This window comes from Lepidochelys kempii, chromosome 7 (assembly GCF_965140265.1).
Source record: "Lepidochelys kempii isolate rLepKem1 chromosome 7, rLepKem1.hap2, whole genome shotgun sequence".
Taxonomy (NCBI): domain Eukaryota; kingdom Metazoa; phylum Chordata; order Testudines; family Cheloniidae; genus Lepidochelys; species Lepidochelys kempii.
Window position 1 is genome coordinate 91465241 of NC_133262.1, and position 14398 is coordinate 91479638.

Sequence of the window (14398 nt, forward strand, 5' to 3'; positions counted from 1 at the left end):
CCTGAGGAAACATCTTGAGACAATTCTAAATCATCTTTATGTACTAACCACTTGAACACGAAAGGCAAGTCATTACACAGAGAACCTACTTGAGTGCACCTAGATTACGTGACTGAGCTGAACTGAATCAGAGAGATACCGTTCCTGTAAGTCTGCTAATAGATCCTTTAAAAATATTGTGAGATTATAGTTCCATAAAAATTTGGTAAAAATAGAGCAAATATGTGGATTGATTTTTCCATACAACTAAAAATATCCATAATCCTCCTGTTGATAATGTCATTCCTAAGAGGAGGGTAGTTAATCTTCTCTGTTTTTTTTTCTGATAGTTGCAAGACATTCCAGTGTTGTTCAGGATCATAATCCCTATGCTCCTTCTATGATCACTTGGTTAATTAAAATATGGGACATTCTTACTAAGTGACAAAGTTCCTGCTCTACCTTGGTGGGTCTTGTGCTTATTGGAGGATTTGCTCGCCTTGGAGCTTCACGGCAGCCCTCAGCTTGGTCGTTTTTTTGAATTCACAGTCCAGGTCAACTCCTCCTGTGTCTGACCAGAAGTTGGGAGGATTTGGGGGGAACCTGGGCCCGCCCTCTACTCCGGGTTCCAGCCCAGGGCCCTGTGGAATGCAGCTGTCTAGAGTGCCTCCTGGAACAGCTGCGTGACAGCTACAACTCCCTGGGCTACTTCCCCATGGCCTCCTCTCAACACCTTCTTTATCCTCACCATAGGACCTTTCTCCTGGTGTCTGATAATGCTTGTACACCTCAGTCCTTCAACAGACCGCGTTCTCACTCCCAGCTTCTAGTGCCTCTTGCTCCCAGCTCCTCTCATGCACACCACAAACTGATGTGAGCTCCTTTTTAAAACCCAAGTACCCTGATTAGCCTGCCTTAATTGATTCTAGCAGCTTCTTGATTGGCTGCAGTTGTTCTAATCAGCCTGTCTGTCTTAATTGTCTCCAGAAGGTTCCTGATTGTTCTGGAACCTTCCCTGTTACCTTACCCAGGAAAAACGGACCTACTTAGCCTGAGGCTAATATATCTGCCTTCTATTACTCTCCTATAGCCATCTAGCCTGACCCTGTCACATATCCCCTCCCTCTGCTCAACACTACGGGGTTGGACAACTTGGGATGTCAGGCAGTGAACCCATGACAAGCCATCTGCATTGCCATAGTGGCTTCCAGCCCAGTGTTGTATGGTGAACTGGAAAGGTTGTAGGGACAGGAACCATCTGGTCACCCTTGCGTTGTTCTTTGTTTTGCTGCGTTCACTGGAGGGGTGCATGGTCGGTCACAAGGGTAAACCGTCATCCCAGAAGGTAATAACATAGTGTTTCCATGGCCCAATTCACAGCTAGTTACTCTCTTTCAACCATGGCGTACTTCTGCTTTCTTGGGAAGAGTTTCCTGCTGAGGTTGAGGACTGGGTGTTCTTCATCTCCGACCATCTGCGATAGGACAGCTCCCAATCCTACTTCAGATGCATCTGTTTGTAAAATGTATTCTTTGTTGAAGTCTGGGGCTATAAGCATGGGGTTACTGCAAAGGGCTGTCTGTAGATCCATGAATGCTTTCTCTGCAGCATCTGTCCACTTCACCATGTCTGGACCCCAGGCTTTTATCAGGTCTGTCAGGGGACTCGCTCTGGTAGCAAAATGGGGACTAAATCATTGGTAGTAACCCACCACACCCAGGAATGGCCAGACTTGCCTTTTCCGATTCGGCTGGGGCCAATTTTGGATAGCCTCTAGTTTGTTTAGTTGGGGCTTGACCATGCCCCTTCCTAGAATGTAGCCAAGGTATTTAGCCTTGGCCAGCCCTATAGCACACTTGGCTGGGTTGGCTGTGAGGCCAGCCTGTCTTAGCATGTCCAGAACCGCTTCCACCTTTCCTAAGTGGGTTTCCCAGTTGGGGGTGTGAATAATCACACCATCCAGGTATGCCACTGCATAACTGGTATGGGGCTGTAGGAGCTTGTCCATAAGACGCTGGAAGGCAGCAGGTGCCCCATGCAGTCCAAAAGGAAGAACAGTATATTGAAACATACCCTCTGGCGTAGAGAATGCCGTCTTTTCTTTTGCATCTTTGGCAAGGGGAATCTGCCAGTACCCCTTTGTTAAATCAAGGGTGGTCAAATATCGGGCATTGCCCAGGCGGTCAACTAACTCATCGATATGGGGTATGCATCGAATTTGGATATCTCATTCAGCCGGCGAAAGTCATTACAAAACCTAGTGGTGCCATCGGGTTTGGGCACCAACACAATCGGGCTTGACCACTGACTGTGGGACTCTTCGATGACTCCCAGCTCCAACATCCTTTTTAGCTCTGCCTTGATCTCCTCCCTTTTTACTGCTGGGACCCGATAGGGCCTTAAAGTTACCTTTGCCTCAGGATCTGTGATAATGTGGTGATATGTTTCGGTGGTCCGGCCTGGTTTGGTTGAAAACATGTCCTGGTATCAGTTGATCATCTCAGTTACCTCCTCCTTCTGGTTTGGTGTCAGATCAGTGGATATCCTGATCTGCTCCTGCATATTATTTCCCTGGATCGGGGTCTCTTGGGCCACTACACACGCCTCTCGTTGGTGCCAAGGCTTTAAGAGGTTAATATGATACATTTGTTCTTGTTTTCGGCGTCCTGGCTGCCGCACCTTGTAGGTTACTTCCCTCACAGGTTCAGCCACCTCATAGGGCCCCTGCCATTGGGCCAAAAGCTTGCTTTCTGTCATGGGTACCAACACCATCATCCGATCCCCTGGTTGGAACTGTCGGACTTTTGCCTGGTGACTGTAATGGCTTCGCTTGACGGACCGCTGCTCTATATACATAGACTGAAGTTCTCAGGGTATCATCCACACACCAATGGGCTGGTAGAAAGGTTTAACAGAACCCTCAAGGCAATGATAAGGAAAGTGGTAAGTTGAGACGGAAAGGATTGGGACACACTACTATCCTACCTTATGTTTGCAATCCGGGAGGTACCTCAGGCCTCAACTGGGTTTTCCCCCTTTGAATTATTATACGGACGCCACCCCCCTGGCATACTAGATATTGCAAAAGAAATCTGGGAAGAGGAACCCAATGTGGGGAGAAATAAAATTGACCATGTGTTGCAGATGTGAGAACAGATAGCCCGGGTCACTCCTATTGTACGGGAACATTTGGAAAAGGCGCAGGAGGCCCTAGCTTCGACATAAATGGGGTACCTTGGTCTGTTAATATCTCCTTTGGTAGCCCCACTTGGGCAAAGATCCCCACCAACTCTTTAGCTATCATTTTAGAGGCCATGTTCCGCAGGGGGATGGCTTCTGGGTACCGAGTAGCATAATCCAGAACGACAAGTATATATTGGTGGCCCAGTCACCCGAGCTCTAGGGCTTGGTGCTGCTAGTTTAACCCAGGGTGCTTCTTCCTTAACTGGTCGGATCAGCTCTCTCGCCGTCCTTTGCCTTTCTACCAGCGCGACAACCTCGTCGTAGGTGGAGGGTTCGTTCTGGCTTACCCAGGTGCGAAGGTCTGGTGATAGTCCTCTCATGTACCGGTCGATGACCAGAACCTCTAGTATCTCCTCCGGACTCTGGGATTCAGTTCATAACCACTTTCGTACAAGATGGATGAGGTCATCTAATTGGGACCGTGAGGTTTTGTTTTCCTGGTACCTCCACTCATGATATCGCTGGGCCCGCACTGTGTTCATTACCCCAGATCTGGCCAGGATCTCTGCTTTCAGCTGGGGGTAGTCTACCGCAGCCTCTTCAGGCAAATCATGGTAGGCTTTCTGGGCCTCCCCACACAGGAATGGAGCGAGAATGCCAGACCACTGTTCTTGGGGCCAAGCCTCCCAAAGGGCTGTCCTCTCAAAGGCCAGGAGGTATGCCTCTATATCATCCTCCCGCGTCACTTTCTGCAGCCAATTGCTGGCCCACATGATCTGCGTCCCATCATGGCTGTGGTTCAGATCTGTAAGGGCCTTTACCTGGTTTACCAGTTCCTGCAACATAGCCCGGTCTTGAGCAGCCTGGTCTATTAGCAGGCGATTAGTCTCTTGCTGCAGCCACACTGCCTCCTGTTGGGCAGCTGCCTGGACATGAGTAGCCTCCTGCTGGGTAGCCATGGTTTGTATCATTGCCGCACGGCCTCCTCCATTGTGGTGAAAAAAAATAAAAATAGACCCTCTTCCCCCCTTTTTTTTCCCCTTCCAAACACTCTCCTTCTTTCGCAGCGCTGTGGACACCAGATCCCACTGCTAACACCAGTTGTGACAAAGGGACCTACTTAGCCTGGGGCTAAACTCTCCTATAGCCATCTAACCCAAACCTGTCACACGACCCAAAGGAATAAAAATAATAATTATAATGCTACCTGGCCTCCTCAAAAATTGTTGTACATCATTTCCCTAATACCATGTATGAAATCCTAGCCCCACTGAAGTCAATGGGCATTTTGCCTTTGATTTTCATAGACAGAGCCACAATTTCGTACCCTGCATCTTTTTATGGAATAATTTTATATCACTCTATAATTACATATTTTATCACTTATCTCTGTATGCTACTTTCAAAATCTCAATTTGAAAAAGTTTGCTTCTGAGGCCATATCATATTTTCATTGTTTTAATTACATCTTATCATTTCTTAGTGAATGTTTGTAAAAATCAATAAAAAATAACCAGAAAAGGGTTTTTTTAAATAATCCCAAAAAGTCAGAATATTAAAATATACAACATGAAATCCAAACAGGTTGATGCAGTCAGCCTGATAAGAATCCGAGATAAGAGAGGACAGACTGTATTCCCCTCTCCACACACCCGATGAGCTGAATGAAAAACAAATTTTGTTATCAATTTGTTTTTAATTTTACATTACTATCTAATGTGGCCTTAAACACACCCTTCTACATGTGCTGGCAACACACAGCAATTGTAACTGCTGCTCTTAAGTAATGAATGCATTTAATTACCTGTAACTGTGGTATGTTTCCCACAATGAATCAGCTGAGGTGGAATCAGCCTCAGAAGTAGAGAGGGAAGGAAGGTCTGAGAGAACTGAAGCAAAAATAAGTTTCTTGTATATGTGAGTTCGTGGTTTCTTTGTTTTATCACCTATTTATGAATAAGAATAATCTGCAGGGAATGCATGGTGTCTTTGTTTCTGATGCTTATTGCCAGTGTGTAATAAGAGCTCTCTGCTTGGTGATTGATGCTGGAAGACGGGATATGTGTGTGTGAATTGCTGCTTCTCCTGCTTGAAAGCGGTAAGGGAGATCAACTATTTCATCTTCTTTACTTCTTTTTTTTTTTAAACCCTGAGGATTAAGAAATGCAAATCCCTGCTCTCTCAGGGTGCAGCTAAACTGGCAAAAATTAGACACAGAATTTAACATTGGTAAAGTTGCTTTTGTGGTAACAAGTGGAAGATGTACTGAAAAGAGGGTTAGTGTGTCCAATTTTTGTGAGTATGCGCGCTGTCTAATGGCTTTTGTGTCTTTTATTTGTGGTCGGCAACCTATGGCACGCTGCTGCCTGCTGGGTCCTAGCTGCTGGACCAGCTCAGCCCGCTGCCGAAGCCAGGCCAGGACCCCGGCAGGCAGGAGCCTGCCATTAAAAATCCTGCTTGCCCCGGCCTGCTCTTGTCCGCCCCCCGCCGCCCGGGGCAGGGTGAAGAAGCTTGGTGCTGCTGCTGCAGAGCAGGCAAGTTTCGCCTCCCCCGCCTCTTCCCCCAGCATGCTGGGTTCCTGCCCCTCCTCCTCTTGCTCCCTGCTGCGGATCAGCCGATGGCCCGTGCGAGGGACGGGGAGAAGCGGAGCTGCAGCGCGCTGGCTGCTCCGGGGAGAGGCGGAAAAGAGGTGGGGACAGGGCCAGGTGGAATCAGGGCATATCCCCTCTAGTTCACGGCAGAGGGCTGCTCAGGGCAGGGGGCTGGGAGCACCCCCACGATCCCAGCCCGCACCCCCAGTCCTCCGCCCTGACCCCTGCACCTCACCCACACCCTCCTAGCCCTCTGCCCTGACCCCTGCACCCCCAATGACCCCAGCCCTGACTCCTGCACCCCCCTCACACACACCCAGCCCTCTGCCCTGACTCCTGCACCCCTCTCACATGCCCCCAGCCCCTCTACCCCATGTCTGGACTCTTGCACCCCCCACATTCCCATCCCCACCCTGAGCACCAAATGGGAGCTCCTGCACCCATTCCCCACCCCCCACATTCCCACCTGCACCCCTAGCACCAAATGGGAGCTGCCCAGGTAAGCACTCCACCCCCAAACCTCCTGCCCCAACCCTGAGCCCCCCCTCTCATTCTAGCTTCTGGCCAGACCCTACACCCCAACCCCCAGCCTGCTCCTTCCCCCCCGCCAGCCCTGTGCTCAGTGCACTCCCACCCTCAGCTCAATGCAGAGAGAGAGGAAGAGGATGGGCTAGAACCAGGGAGAAGGTAGGTACCCACTCTATGTGGGCAGGGCTGGGATCCCAGACCGGCAGTGGTCTGAGCGGGGCTGGCAGTGGGGACCCTGGCTGGCAGGAGCTGGCGGATGGAGCCCCAGGCCAGCAGCGGGCTGAGCCGCTCAGCCCACTGCCGGTCTGGGGTCCTGGCTGCTGGCCCCACTCAGCCCGCTGCCGGTCTGGGGTTCTGGCCGCCGGCCCCTTGCCAGCCAGGGCCCCACTCAGCCTGCTGCCAGACTAGGTGAATGGAACCCCAGCTGGCAGCAGGCTGAGCGGGCTGGCGGCGTAAGATCAGCATTTTCATTTAATTTTAAATGAAGCTTCTAAAACATTTTGAAAACCTTGTTTACTTTACATATGACAATAGTTTAGTTATATAATATAGAGACTTATAGAGAGAGACCTTCTAATAAACGTTAAAATGTATTACTGGCACGCAAAACCTTTAAATTAAAGTGAATAAATGAAGCTGTAGAAGATGCCTTGTTTGTGCAATTTTTTTTTTTGTTGGCTCTTATTGAGAAATACTCATGTAGTCTGCATAGTAAGGGTCTTTCAGATCCCTACAGTATGGATTTTTATGGCTGAGTAATGACAGTTCAGCTTGTGAATGGAGCTAAGAGCCTTAATGATTCTGTCAGTCAGTCACCTGATAGTGCATGCATCTCTCAGAACTAGATAAGTGATGGCATGGGCCCAGAACTGGTGCTGCTTAGATACTCACTGATCCATCACCTCCTGTAGAATGAAGGAGTAGCTCTGGTACTTCACTTTTAGTTACTTGGGAATTTTTGAAGTAACTTTTTCTTTGTTAGAAAATGCCAATTCATCAACACCAAAACTTTCTGCAGAAATGTACCTGTTTTGAGCAGAAGGTTTCTCAGGTCCAGGATGGAATTGCTGCGCAGGCAGCTCTCCACCCCCACCCCAGAATAGTGTAATGGGAGTGAGAGAGAGTGAGGTTCAATTCCCTGATCTCCCTGATTCAGGCCAGACAGTTGAATCCAGATCTCTGGCATCCCAGGTGAGTGCCCTAAGCACTTGACTATTCCGCAGTGGTCTTTCTTGCCCTTGTTTTTTCCCATGCAAAAATAAATAAATAAAAAATCAACAGGTCACAAGAACAGACATAAAAACAGCCAGACTGGGTCAGACCAAAGGTCCATCTAGCCCAGTATCCTGTCTTCTGGCATTGGCCACTGTCAGGTGCCCCAAGGGAATGAACAGAACAGGTCATCATCAAGTGATCCGTCCCGTGACCCGTTCCCAGCTTCTGGCAAACAGAGGCTAAGGACACCATCCCTGCCCATCCTAGCTAATAGCCATTGATGGACCTATCCTCCAAGAACTTACCTAGTTCTTTTTTGAACCCTTTTATAGTCTTGGCCTTCACAACATCCTCTGGCAAGGAGTTCCATAGACTGTGCGTTGTGTGAAAAAATACTTCATTTTGTTTGTTTTAAACCTGCTGCCTATTAATTTCATTTGGTGACCCCTAGTTCATGTGGTATAAGAAGGAGTAAATAACACTTCCTTACCTATTTTCTCCACACCAGTCATGATTTTATAGACCTCAATCATATCCCCCTTTGTCTCTTTTTCAAGCTGAAAAGTCCCAGTCTTATCAATCTCTCCTCATATGGAAGCCATTTCATACACCTAATAATTTTTGTTGGTCTTTTCTGAACCTTTTCCAATTCAATATATTTTTTTGAGATGGGGCAACCACATCTGTATGCAGTATTCAAGCTGTGGGTATACCATGGATTTATATGGAGTCAATATGAAATTTTCTGTCTTATCTGTCCTTCTTAATGATTCCCAACATTCTGTTAGCTTTTTTGACTGCCACTGCACATTGAGTGGATGTTTTCAGAGAACTATCCACAATGACTCCAAGATCTCTTTCTTGAGTGGTAACAGATAATTTAGACCCCATCATTTTATATGTATACTTGGGACTGAGTTTTCCAATGTGCATTACTTTGCATTTATCAACATTGAATTTCATCTGCCATTTTGTTGCCCAGTCACCGAGTTTTGTGAGATCTTTTTGTAGCTCTTTGCAGTGTGTTTAGGACTTAACAACCTTGAGTAGTTTTTATTATCTGCAAATTTTGCCACCTCACTGTTTTTCCAGATCATTTATGAATATATTGAATAGGACTAGTCACAGTACAGATCCTTGGGGGACACCACTATTTACCACTTTCCATTCTGAAAACTGACCATTTATTCCTACCCTTTGTTCCCCCTCTTTTAATCAGTTACCAATCCATAAGAGGACCTTCCCTCTTATCCCATGACAGCTTACTTTGCTAAAGAGCCTTTGGTGAGGGACCTTGTCAAAGGCTTTCTGAAAATCTAAGGACACTATATCCACTGGATCTCCCTTGTGCACAGGCTTGTTCACCCCCTTAATGAATTCTAGTAGATTGATGAGGCATGATTTTTCTTTCCAAAAAACATGTTGGCTCTTCCCCCAACAAATTATGTTCATCTATGTATCTGACAATTTTGTTCTTTACTATAGTTTCAACCAGTTTCCCAGTACTGAAGTCAGGTTTACCGTCCTGTAATTGCCGGAATCACCTCTGGAGCCCTTTTTAAAGTTGGCTTCACATTAGTTATCCTCCATTTGGTACAGAAGCTGATTTAAGTGATAGGTTACAAACTATAGTTAGTAGTTCTGCAATTTCACATTTGTGTTCCTTCAGAACTCTTGGTTGAATACCCTCTGGTCCTGGGGACTTATTACTGTTTAGTTTATCAATTTGTTTCAAAAACTCCTCTCATGACACCTTAATCTGGGACAGATCCTCAGATTTGTCACCTAAAAAGAATGGCTCAGGTTTGGGAATCTCCCTCACATCCTCAGCTGTGAAGAACTCTGCAAAGAATTCATTTAGTTTCTCCGCAATGGGCTCATCATCCTTGAGTGCTCCTTTAGCATTTTGATCATCCAGTCCCCCCACTGGTTGTTTAGTAGACTTCCTGCTATTACTTTTTGAGCCTTTGGCTAGCTGTTCTTCAGATTCTTTTTTGGCTTTCCTAATTATATTTTTACACTTCATTCGCCAGAGTTTACGCTCCTTTCTATTTTCCTCACTCGGATTTAACTTCCATTTTTTAAAAGATGCCTTTTTGCCTTTCACTGGTTTTTACTTTGTTGTTTGGCCACGGTGGCACTTTTTGGGTTTTCTTACTTTGTTTTTTAATTTGGGATATACAAATAAGTGGAGCCTCTATTATGGTGTCTTTAAAAAGTTTCCATGCAGCTTGCAGGAATTTCACTTTTTGGTGTTGTACCATTTAATTTCTGTTTAACTAACATCCTCATTTTTGTGTAGTCCCCCTGTCTGAAATTAAATGCTACAGTGTTGGGCAGCTGTGGTGTTTTCCCAGCCACAGGGATGTTAAATTTAATTATATTATGGTCACTATTACCAAGCGGTCCAACTATAATCACTTATTAGACCAGGTCCTGTGCTCCACTTCGGACTAAATCAAGAATTGCTGCTTCTCTTGTGGGTTCCAGGACTAGCTGCTCCAAGAAGCAGTCATTTAAGGTGTCAAGAAAGTTCTTGGTTTCATTCCTTCTTGTAATGGAAACAAATTACAAAACCTCAAATTTTGTTTACAAAATGGAAATCTTGTTTCCCATCCACCCCTATTTCCATCCACCTTGTAAGACATGGGATGCTCATCCACAGTTTAGTATATTTCAGAATGTCCCATTCCTTTTGCCTCTGAATTAGGACCAACCCTTACAGTTTTGCTGGTGTGTAAACAGATTTTATGGGGTTCTTTACAGCTGCACTCGCTGAGCTGGTACTAGTGTGCTGGTTGGTGTCATCACCGAGTACATGTATGCACACCCTATCTTGGATGGACTGTCTTACAAGTTCCTAGAGAGCACCTTCTAGGTTTTACCAAGATGGAGGAGAGCTGTCCCAGGGCTGGCCATATGGTGGATTTTATTTGCTAAGCTTTAGGAGTGGTCTCTCCCTGTGTTTGTGTGGCGGTTTTTTTGTTTGTTTGATTTTTAATATAACTTGTTTCAGTCAATGCCTTGTGTGCCTTACAAATAAAATTCTGGGTGGTGGTGTTGGATTATTAAGGTGATTCTTGCTGATCCTGTGTGTGTGTTTGGTTAAAGAAATCTCTGCTGTATGCCAACGGCCCAAGTAATATTAGTTTAAATTATTATTGTGCAAATGTAATTATAATTTCTATCAACTTTTAGCAAAATATGAATCAGGTGAACAGCAGAGCCAGACCCAGATGGAATTATTTCATTTAATGAGGGCATTAGTAGCAGGGTGTTGTAAGGAGGCCACCTTTATGTATGTATTTCATTCATTCATTCATGTGAGCTTCCAGACTCATATTGTTGAGTCTTTGTTCCTGTAACTGGCAGGAGCGATGCTGGTTAGTCCCTTCAATACTGTTGTCATAAATATAAAGAGAAGGGTAAACACCTTTAAATCCCTCCTGGCCAAAGGAAAACCCCCTTTCACCTGTAAAGGGTTAAGAAGCTAGGATAACCTCGCTGGCACCTGACCAAAATGACCAATGAGGAGACAAGATACTTTCAAAGCTGGAGGGGGGGAGCAACAAAGGTTCTCTCTGTCTGTGTGAGGCTTTTGCCGGGAACAGAAAAGGAATGGAGTCTTAGAACTTAGTAAGTAATCTAGCTAGATATGCATTAGATTCTGTTTTGTTTAAATGGCTGATAAAATAAGCTGTGCTGAATGGAATGTATATTCCTGTTTTTGTGTCTTTTTGTAACTTAAGGTTTTGCCTAGAGGGATTCTCTATGTTTTGAATCTGATTACCCTGTAAGGTATTTACCATCCTGATTTTACAGAGGTGATTCTTTTACTTTTTTTCTTTAATTAAAATTCTTCTTTTAAGAACCTGATTGCTTTTTCGTTGTTCTTAAGATCCAAGGGTTTGGGTCTGTGTTCACCTACACAAATTTGTGAGGATTTTTATCAAGCCTTCCCCAGGAAAGGGGGTGTCGGGTTTGGGGAGGATTTTGGGGGGAAAGATGTTTCCAAGCGGGCTCTTTCCCGGTTATATATTTGTTAGACGCTTGGTGGTGGCAGCAATAAAGTCCAAGGGCAAAAGGTAAAATAGTTTGTACCTTGGGGAAGTTTTAACCTAAGCTGGTAAAAATAAGCTTAGGGGGTTTTTCATGTAGGTCCCCACATCTGTACCCTAGAGTTCAGAGTGGGGAAGGAACCTTGACAACTGTGTATCTGATTTAAAAGGCAATCGAGAAGTGCATTGAGGATTCCAGCATGTCAGCAAAGCAAAACAGTAATAGGATGAGCATTAAGGAAAATCTCTGCCTGCGTTTCCCCCTCTGCCTAAGGGGGAAATCAGCCTCCTCAGTCTCTCCAGCTGGGCTCCACAGCTAGGCAGAAACATGCTAGGACATCAGCAGAACCTCACAAGTTCTGCTACTGGAGGACACTCCACTCCCATAGGGAAGGAAACAGGATTTGCCCCTCAGGAGTCACTGTATAAATAAGCTAAAAGAGCACTGAAGAGTTAACAGTATGAGCCCCATTACAGGATTCTGCTATTATATCTTTGCTGGTTATGCGGGTCTGGAGTGATTATTAGAGCTGATAGGGAATTTTTTTCTTAAATATTTTTGTCTGAAACTTTGTCAGGTCAAGAGAGAGACCCCAAAATAGCCAATAGCCTGGCGGTTTGAGCACTCATTTGGGCTGTAGGAGACATTGCTACCTGTTTCAGAGCCGGGACTTGAAACTGTTTCCTGATAGGGTTGCCAACTTTCTAATTGCAGAAAACCAAACACCCTTGCCCTGCCTGTTCCCTGAGGCCTTGTCTCTGCCCCATCCCTTCTCCAGGGCCCTGCCCCGCTCACTTCATTCTCCCCTCCTTCCGTTGCTCACTCTCCCGCATCCTCGCTCACTCATTTTCACCGGGATGGGGCAGGAGGTTGGGGTGTGGGAGAAGATGAGGGTGCAGGCTCTGTAGTGGGGCAGGGCATGAGAGGTTTGGGGTGCAGGAGGGGGCTCAGGACCGGGGCATGGGGTTGGGGTGTGGGAGGGGTGCAGGCTCCAGGAGGGAGTTTGAGTGTGGGAAGGGGTTCCAAACTGGGGTAGGGGTTCGGGGTGCATGAGGGAGTTCAGGGTGCAGGCTCTGGGTGGCCACATCTCCCTTTGGCTCCTAGACAGAGGGTTGGCCAGGGGGATCTGCATGCCTCCCACTCCCATAGGCACCACCTCCGCAACTCCCATTGGCCATGGTTCCCAGCCAATGGGAGCTACAGAGCCAGCTCTTGGGGGAGGGGGGCAGTGCACCTAGGAGCTGGAGGGATATGCCAGCTGCTTCCTGGGAGCTGTGCAGAGCCGGGCAGGGAGCCTGCCAGACCTGCTGTGCCACCAAGTGGACTTTTAACAGCCTGATCAGCAGTGTTGACCAAAGCCACCAGGGTCCCTTTTTGCCCAGGGAGCCACCCAAATCACTGGGATATTGGCTGTCTGAGGTTTGTCTCTTTCCCTCTGTTTTTTAGTGAAAAGTTTCAGGTCTCTTTTTCATTCTAATGTGGAATGAAAACAAATTCTGAAACCTCAATTTTTTTTGTTTAATTTTTTTTGCAAAACAGAATTATTTTTCCCTGACGCACTTTATGGATTATATAAGAAATATGATGGTGAAGTTGTGTCCTGTTATACATCTTGAAGTCAAAGGTGCCCCCAACTACGTATATAGACACCCTGCACTAGGCATGTATAAATCCAAAGAAATAATATAGTCGTGGATTAGTAAATTTTGTTTTACTTATATACATTGCCCAAAGTTGTCTCTGAAGCAAGCAGAAGGACTGGAGCTGCAGGGTAGAGATGGCACATATGCATTCTTTGTTCATATAACAGTGGTCAACGTGCGAGGATTCCTTCCTTTCCAATCTTGGAGGAACTCACATGGCTGCTTGTGATATGTGCTGATGCTGCCACGGGTTGGGCCGTTGCTGTTTTACAGCTCTTTTATTCCAGTCCCGGTGGCTCAGGAAGATATTGCTGCCTCAGCACTTTTGGAAAGTTATCTTGATATGCCTGAGAGTTTCTTTTAAAGATTAGCTTATGTAGAAACTGTGTTGCACATCTTTCCTGCCCCCCCCCCCACACGTCTTACTAGACTGACTTCCCACTGGGAGTGGCTTTGTCAAGTGTTGCCAGCTCTCGTAAGTCTTGCAATAGTTTGTGTTTTGCTTCTTGAATCAAAAAATTTCATAAGAATCCCATCTTTGGTTTAAAAAAAAGGAATTTTCTACTCTTCATGGTTGTGGAGAAAAGCTTGAAAACATGAATCGAGTGCACCCAAGGGCTCAGAAACTAGGAGGCAAATAAAAAGAACTCCACATTTGTTTTTTTAAAATCTCATGCTTTTTAAGACTTCCATAATGTTAGGGGCTTGACTCATGATTTTTGAAAGCTTCGGGTTGACAAAACCCTTGGCCTTTTTGAGTCAGAGCAGGAGACATGCTTGCTTGGCTGTAAAGGGACAGAGGTGCATGCAAGAAGCCTGTCCTCATGCAGCTATGCAAGGGCCTCCCACAAAAGCAGTCCCTGGGGAGCACAAACAGGTGCAGAAAGCAGAGAAGGGGAAGACATGGGGCCTTTACCCTGCTCCTCTGTGCATGGGCTAGCAGATCCAGGCTGGTGTGCTGTAAGGGCACAACCTGTTCCATGGTAATGCAGCTGCTTCGTCACCTCATGTGTACTGAAAGATCCACACTTCCTCCCTGTAGGGCTGTGCCATAAATGGTAGAGCAGGTTGACCCTTCTTTCAATGGAAAATTCTTTTTTGGACCAAAACACAAATGTTCACACACAAACTCATCTTGATTTTTCTTTTCATTTTATGATGAAAAATTTAAAACACTTTGAAAAAAATAAAGTAATAAAA